Genomic DNA, 6,506 nt, shown 5'->3' on the forward strand with positions numbered 1-6,506 from the left:
ATACATCCCAGTGGGGACATGGGACATTTCATCACCTTGGAGAACTGTCTGGTAACTCTTGTTATCAGGTCCCTTCCCCAGAGGCAGTCATTTGTTCTGTTTTCAGTGGCCATAGATTACTTTTGTCTATCCTTGAATTTCATATAAATGAATCCTACAGGAGGTACACTTCTGTGCCTGGCTTCTTCCATGCATCATCCTATTTTTGAAATTCAACCACATTGTCCTTTTTATCAGTAGCATGGCTTTCCCCCCTTTTTTATTGCCAAATATCCCATTATATAAAAACACTGGAATTTGTCTCATCCTCATACCTTAGAGTGGGCTGTGCAGCCACTACCTTTTAAAAGGTCAAGTATGAATGGAATATTGTTGTTTTTTACTCACTAGGTCATGCCTGACTGTTTGCAACCCCATGGACTGTAGCCCACCACGCTCCTCTGTCCGTAGGCTTTTCCAGGCATGAATACTGGAGCGGGTTGCCGTTCCTTCTCCGAGATAGCTGGTGAGAAGTTGTTGTATAACACAAAGAGCCCAGCTTGGTGCTCGGTGATGATTTGGATTGGGTGGGATAGGGGGGTGGGAGGGAGGCTCAAGAGGGAGGCGACATACGAATAATTATGACTGATTTGCATTATTGTACTGCTGAAACCAACACAACATTGTAAAGCAATTGTCCTCCAATCAAAAAATAAAACAATGAAGAGTCAAGCATGGAAAAGGGGGATAAAAGAAGAGCCACTCTGCAGGGGGCAGACCTGACAACACTACTTCAGCTGGGTGACCACGGTCAGTGTCAGCAGTGATATATCACATTGACAGTGTGCGTGGTGATCAGGTGCAATGAGCTAGCACCTTGCCTGTGTAATCATCCTCCCGATAATCTAGCAGCTTCATCTTGAGAGAAGCACCAGATGAATTCCAGCAGGACAGCCTACAGTATACCTCATGAAGCTGTCAGGGTTGTCAAAAACAAGGAAAGACTGAGAACTGTCACAACCCGGAGAAACTAAAGGAGCTTCGATGACCAAAGGTACTATGGAATCCTAGTTGGGTCCTGAACGGAAGAAGGATATTAGACAAAAATTAAGATCTTAACTAACAAACTGTGAAATTTCTAAAATATATGATGTTATATTCATTCCTTCGTTGTAGCATGCAACTATGTAAGATAGTCTGACATATGTGTGTGCGGGCATCCTAAGTCAATTCAGTCATGTCAGACTCTTCGTTACCCTGCAGGCTATAGCCTGCCTGTCTCTTCTTGCCCATAGAATTTCCCAGGCAAGAATACTGGAGTGGTGTTCTATTTCCTACTCCAAAAAGGTGCACAATTAATTATCAAATGAGTATAAATAAAGAAAAAAAAGCTTAATAAAATAAAGTTAAGACCCAAAGAAACAGGACATCTTAGCTGTTAAAATAACCACTTTCTCTCAACATCCATATACATATAACTGAGTTCCATCTTTCTCCTCAAATCGGGGTTGGAGTGAGGGCAGGGGTCTGGAGTGTGGAATGATGACCAGAGTCACTGTTCCTTAAGAAAGAAGGCATTTACTGTATAGTGTGATTTATATTGGGGGGAGGCGGGGATGGGACTTAATCATGTCTGACTCTTGGAGTGGGTTGCCATGTCCTCCAGGGGAATCTTCCTGACCCAAGGACTGAACCTGTGTCTGTTGCATCTCCTGCTTTGACATTTGGGTTTCTTACCACTAGCGCCACCTGGGAAGCCCACTGAGTGCTGTAGGAATATGAAAATATCAAGCCTGGTATAAATGTTCTCAGACAGAATCAGCATTTGAGATTCAGTACACTTTTTTTTCCCCTAACCTCCTCATCAAGGAATAGAAAGGGGGCCACAGGAAGCAGGGAGAAGAAATGCTAAAAGAGAAAGCTTAATGAACATCATTATGGTGTTACCACTCTGAGAAGCACCTACAGTCAGTAAACCGTCGCTACAGTCAGTCCTGCAGTCTCTTTGGGAAGGAAAGTGACTTATGCTCAGAATGTTTGAACATCTAATGAGGAGCACACACCGCCAGAGAATCCAAAAGTGTTCAAGACAAAAGTCGAGAGAGGAGACACCCACGTGTAAAGAAGAGCCGAAAGGCAGGAAGATCTAAACAGTGTCTCTAAGACAGTGTAGGTGTTTTAAAATGTACTTTTATGATTAGAAAAGTAACACATTTTTATTATTTAAAAAACACTAGGGAAATAAAGACAATTAAAAATAATCAGAAAAGACTCAGTACTCCTATCAAAAAGATTGGAATTTTTTTAAAGTGAAAATGAAACTATTTGTTTTCATTATTGTTCTGTCACTTAAATGAACAATGCAAAGAAATAGAGGAAAATAATAGAATGGGGAAGATTAGAGATCTCTTCAAGAAAATTGGAAATACCAGGGGAAAATTTCACGCAAGGATGAAATTCGACCTAAGTCGAAGAGATTAAGGAGAGGTGTCAGGAATATACAGAACTATACAAAAAAGGTCTTAATGACCCAGATAACCGTGATGGTGTGGTCACTCACCTCGAGCTTGACATAGTCAACTGAGCCTTGGTAAGCATTACTCTGAGCAAAACTAGTGGAGGTGATGGAATTCCAGCTGAGCTATTTCAAATCCTGAAAGATGATGCTGTGAAAGTGCTGCACTTAATACGTCAGCAAATTTGGAAAACTCAGCTGTGGCCACAGGATTGGAAAAGGTCAGTTTTCATTTCAATCCCAAAGAAAGGCAATGCCAAAGAATGTTCAAACTACTGTACAATTGCGCTCACTTCACATGCTAGTAAGCTTATGCTCAAACTATTACTAGGTCTGTTTACTAAGTCACAGATATTTCCTAGATATGCAGTGAATGCTATATTTTGGTTGAGTTAGTCACTCAATGAAATGTATACACAGCAGGGGAACTACATACTCACTTTCCCCAACTCTTTTCCCTTGTTTTCTGCAGTGCTGACCTGAACTTTTTTATGCCAGCTTATAGCCAGGTCAGGTCTCTCTAAGCCCTACATTCATGGAATGTCACAAAGAGACATGATATATGTAAGCACCCTAATTTTGCATCTGGATTTCTGATTTAGTTTAAAGATGTGTAAAAATGTGTTGAACCACATCTGAAGAAGCAAAGGAACCCTTTTTATTTCCCAACCATCAGTGTGATTTATGATCTCTAAACTGTTTCCCGATCCCTTATTTGAAAATTGGCCACAGAAAAAAATGGAAGAGACTCAGATCTAAGGACCTAGAGAGCTTGGAAAATGGGTATTCATGGATCAAATGCTTGGCATGGACCTTGCTGTCAGCACCTCAGGTGCATAATGCATTTCCAATTTTAAAGAGACTATTTTGATTTCGAAATAATTCACACTCAACCCTTTCTTTAGAGAGGTCTGGGTAATGGTTATACAAAAAGAAAGATATTACCTGGAATGAGTTACACCATGCTTTTCTAACTTTTCCAACTCAAGCTAATAGGAATGTCATTTTTCCATGACTTTGATAAATAAAGACTTGAAAAAAAAAAAAGGGTGTTTTAATGATCTTATCCATGGCAGGTGCCAGTATCACAAGTGAGGCCATAAATCACAAGAGCACACACTGATGTTGTTAAGAATGGGCAGGGAAAATGTGAATGCTTCTGGTCAACTTTTCTTGAAATGCAACATTTTTAAATCCTGCTTGTGAGACATGTAGTCTCTGATCTGTCTACCAGTCATAAATCTAAAACAAACGACAACGCTTCCCCAAAAGTCTAGTTTGGAAACCCTTCCTCTTCCAGCTCTAGAAATTGTTAAGAGAACCGTCATGAAGGCTGAGTGTCCCTCCACACTGGAAGGTGTTATGGTGGTGGTTAATTCTTCTCGGCCATGAGATAAAGCAAGCCGGAGAGATGCCACTCTAGATTCTAAATCTTAGAGGTCTTAATCTCTTGGCTACACTGAAGGAGGCTCAACACTCCTGTGGCTCCTTTCCTGAAGCTCTGAAGAAGTCTCATGTTTAGAACTTGGGATCACTTCTTCGTGGAAGCAGGGTTAAGATTTCAGATCCTCACAGAAGGCTTGACCAATGATGGTTCATCTTTTATCTGAAAATTGGGATAGCAGAGTTGTGAGAAAATTGGAATGTGCCCTGGAGAAATAGGGGCTTAGGAAGAAGGTCTTCTTGTCTCCTGAGCCCACACACACATGCACACCCTGCAGCCTCCACCCTCAAGCATTCTCTCCTCTCCAGATCCAAAGCTTTTTTTTTTTTTTTTTTCAATTTCTTTCTGTCATTCAGAGAAGGACTTCCCTGATGTCTCAGCAGTAATAAATCCACCTGCAATATAGGAAACCCAGGTTCAATCCCTGGGATCAGGAAGATCCCCTGGAGGAGGAAATGGCAACCCACTCTAGTATTCCTGCCTCGGAAATCCCATGGACAGAGGAGCCTGGTGGGTTGCAGTCCTTGGGGTCACAAAGAGTTGGACACAGAAATAAGTCTATGGGTCTCTTCTGATATACTTGCATGTTGTACTGAGGGAAGAGAGGAAACCCACCAGAGATTTTTCGACAAAATAGAAAACAAGGGAACCAGAGATTAGTTACCATGTTTAGACATCCTGTAGCTCTGATATTTTTTGCCAAGATAATAAAGCTAGACGTATTTTTCCTTCCACTTTATTAACTTCTGTGCCTTTGCTCTTAAAATGGTCATGTGGTCATTCTGTGTCTTAAAATTCCAGCCTGGTCATGCTGGGTCTACCTTTCCTACTATATATGCCAAAAAATCCTTTCTATCCTTCCTGAGTCTCCTCCTTTTCTTAAATCACGCAGCTAAAGACAAGCATACAAGCCTAAGAAGTAAGTCACTGAGTGCAGTCTCCTGCATTGCAGGCAGATTCTTTACAGTCTGAGCCACCTGGGAGGCCCGAAAAAAGTCTAAATGTTGTTAGACATTTTGTTTTATTTGTTTAGTTTTTGCTGCGTGGACAGGGACTTGAACCCTGGGCCCTCAGATTAAAAGTCTGATGCTCTACCAGCTGAGCTACCCAGGCTTTGAGGCTGAGAACAGTCTAAAGCCTGAGCATGAACCTGAGTTGCCACAGGGAGTCACAGGCCTTGGTGCCTCTTGTTGGGCCATGTGTTCCCCAGTGGCTCACATGGTAAAGAATCTGCCTGCAATGCTGGAAATCCAGGTTCAATCCCCGGGTCAGGAAGATCCCCTGGAGAAGGGAATGGCAACCCACTCCAGTATTCCTGCCTGGAGAATCCCATGGACAGAGGAGGCTGGTAGGCACAACTGAGCAACTTCCACTTTTGCCTTTCACATTGTGAGTTAGGGGATAAATACCTGTCTGTCTGTGCCTTGGACAGTGCCACTAACCTGCAGAGACCAAGGATCTGAAAGATGAAAGAGAAAATTTGGTTTAAAGACTCTAACATCTGGAACTGTAACACCGTCATTATTATTTTCATTAAAATTTTTTATGAATTAAATAGATTTCTGCTTTTAAAAGGTCTCTAAGGAAGCATTTGCAGTTCTGGCAGCCCTGGATATCTAAATGCTAGCAACATCTATTTTGTGTTATACAAAGCATATGCTGGTACCTACAGTGGATCCCCGATACATAGATCTATTCAAGCTTTTATAATTTCATGTTACATTTTCACCTTTTAAATTTTTATTTGGAAAAAAAAAAGGCAAAATTGGCACTTGATGAGATTGCTTTCCTTTCTTTAGGTGAAAATTTTCATTTGAAAGATCATGGGTGTGATAATAGTTTAAATATCTACTCTTTCTCCTGCAAAACCAACTTATGAAAATGTTATTTACTTTTCTTTTCAAGTGGGGTGGGCTCGTAGCTGTAAACAAATAAAACTGGACTTGATTTTCTCTCATTACAATGTTTTTGGAGCAGAAGCTTGTGGAGGTTGTTTTATCTCCCCCAAAACCTGTTGAGAGTGGAGTTCAGGGAAGGGTGGAGGTCATCCACAGCCTCTTCTGTCTTGTCAGGAAGCAGTGAGGGGGCAGCCTGCAGAGAAAGACCACAGCGAATCATAGAGTCATTTCTGTGGATGTGGAGCAAGGGAAAACAAAGCTTGCTGCTCTTCCCAGAGAGAAGGCAGTGGATCTGTCATCAGAGCTCCAGGTGGTGAAACCCTTGCCCTGTTCATCACACTGCCTTGTGTATAAAGGTGTTGGTTGAGAAATTTATTCCTTGTTAGTTTAGGGGGTTCCTAGAAAGAGAATTATGGACTTGAAGTCTCTTTGGCTGACTGAAAGAGAGACAGAAAGAAAGAGAAATAGGAAAGGAAGGAAGGAAGGGAACAGAAAGAAGAGAGGAAGAATGAAAGAAAAAGAGAGAGAGGGAGGAAGGACCTAAAGGCTAGAGAAAAGGCAGTTCTGGGACTCTAAGATTCCCTGAGTATTGCCCTAAAATGAGAATTCTAGATTCAAATACCACCTTCCTATTTCTCTGCTTTCAAACTCTGCTCAGAGAAAGGTTTAG

General features: G+C 41.5%; 1 non-coding gene across 1 annotated transcript; it reads right to left on the reverse strand.

Annotated features, from left to right (window-relative positions):
• Positions 1-4,978: 4,978 nt before the first annotated feature.
• TRNAK-UUU (transfer RNA lysine (anticodon UUU)) lies at positions 4,979-5,051 on the reverse strand. Its single transcript has one exon. It is a non-coding gene; the product is annotated as a tRNA-Lys (tRNA).
• Between the last annotated feature and the right edge of the window lie 1,455 nt (positions 5,052-6,506).

This window comes from Muntiacus reevesi, chromosome 11 (genome assembly GCF_963930625.1).
Source record: "Muntiacus reevesi chromosome 11, mMunRee1.1, whole genome shotgun sequence".
In the NCBI taxonomy this organism is placed as follows: domain Eukaryota; kingdom Metazoa; phylum Chordata; class Mammalia; order Artiodactyla; family Cervidae; genus Muntiacus; species Muntiacus reevesi.